At 52.7% G+C, this 1,504-nt stretch overlaps 1 pseudogene; it reads right to left on the bottom strand.

The window, feature by feature from the left end:
- Positions 1 to 248: 248 nt before the first annotated feature.
- LOC128147430 (olfactory receptor 14J1-like) lies at positions 249 to 1,184 on the bottom strand (annotated as a pseudogene).
- Between the last annotated feature and the right edge of the window lie 320 nt (positions 1,185 to 1,504).

Here is a 1,504-nt window from a genome sequence, read left to right as displayed (position 1 = left end):
TGGAAGAAGAGCCCAACCTCCAGACACTGGCACTGAGCCTTTTATTACAGAGATGCGACGCAGGAGACCAGCTGTAACATCATGCCAGAGACATGTACAAAGGTCTCTGGGTCACACAGACTGGGTTCATGTCACTGGAGAAGTGGAGTGGATGCAGACATTCCTGGGCAAACATGATTATCACAGACCAAATCCCCAAAGCAGAGGAGGAACAGTTCCTGAGATGAACTGGAAAATACTTGTAAAGGTTATTGCTGCTGAAAGACAAGTAATTGAATCAGCTTCTTCAGTGTGTCTTTGAGCTCCTGGTTCCTCATGCTGTAGATGAGGGGGTTCATTGTTGGGGGCACCACCGTGTACAGAACTGCCATGACCAGATTCAAAGATGGTGAAGAGGTGGAGGGGGGCTTCAGGTTGGAAAACATGCCGGTGCTGAGAAATAGAGAGACCACGGCCAGGTGAGGCAGGCACATGGAAAAGGCTTTGTGGCGTCCCTGCTCAGAGGGGATCCTCAGCACAGCCCTGAAGATCTGCACATAGGACAGCACAATGAAAACAAAACACCCAATACCTGAACAAAAACAAAACACAAGGACCCCAACTTCCCTGAGGTAGGAGTCTGAGCAGGAGAGCTTGAGGATCTGGGGAAGTTCACAGAAGAACTGGTTCACGGCATTGCCTTGGCAGAGCGGCAGTGAAAATGTATTGGCAGTGTGCAGCACGGCATAGAGGAAACCACTGCCCCAGGCAGCTGCTGCCATGTTGGCACAAGCTCTGCTGCCCAGGAGGGTCCCGTAGTGCAGGGGTTTGCAGATGGCAATGAAGCGGTCATAGGCCATGACGGTGAGAAAATAAAATTCTGCTGACATCAAAAAGAAAAAGAAAAAAACCTATGCAGCACATCCTGAGAAGGAGATGACCCTGGTGTCCCAGAGGGAGTTGGCCATGGATTTGGGAAGAGTGGTGGAGATGGAGCCCAGGTCGAGGAGGGAGAGGTTGAGGAGGAAGAAGTACATGGGGGTGTGGAGGTGCCGGTCGCAAGCTACGGCGGTGATGATGAGGCTGTTGGCCATGAGGGCAGCCAGGTGGATGCCCAGGAAGAGCCAGCAGTGCAAGAGCTGCAGCTTCTGTGTGTCTGCGACTGCCAGGAAGAGGAACTGGGTGGTGGAGCTGCTGTTGGACATTTGCTGCCTCAGGGCACATTTCAAGAGGGAATAGGCAGTGACAAAGTTAGAGAAGACTTCTCTGAGCAAAACGGAAGGAATTTCTCATGGATTCTCCCCCTGCTACACACCCCCCCTTTTCCTTTTCCAGGAGACCTTCCTTCGCCTCCGTGGTTGGAGCTTTGGTTGCTGCTGGCTGAGTGTGCTGTGAGGAGCAGAGCCTCCGCTGACAGAATGCCCAGGAGTCAGCCCTGCTCTGCAACAGTGGGTTCATGGGAATGGTAGGGGCGGGTGCCAGATCTTAGGGGGAGAGATCGCACTCATATGCTTCTCTGAAAAGC

Source organism: Harpia harpyja, chromosome 10 (assembly GCF_026419915.1).
Source record: "Harpia harpyja isolate bHarHar1 chromosome 10, bHarHar1 primary haplotype, whole genome shotgun sequence".
Classification (NCBI taxonomy): domain Eukaryota; kingdom Metazoa; phylum Chordata; class Aves; order Accipitriformes; family Accipitridae; genus Harpia; species Harpia harpyja.
The sequence above is the reverse complement of the archived record's forward strand: the minus strand, read 5'-3'. Positions and strand labels throughout refer to the sequence as shown.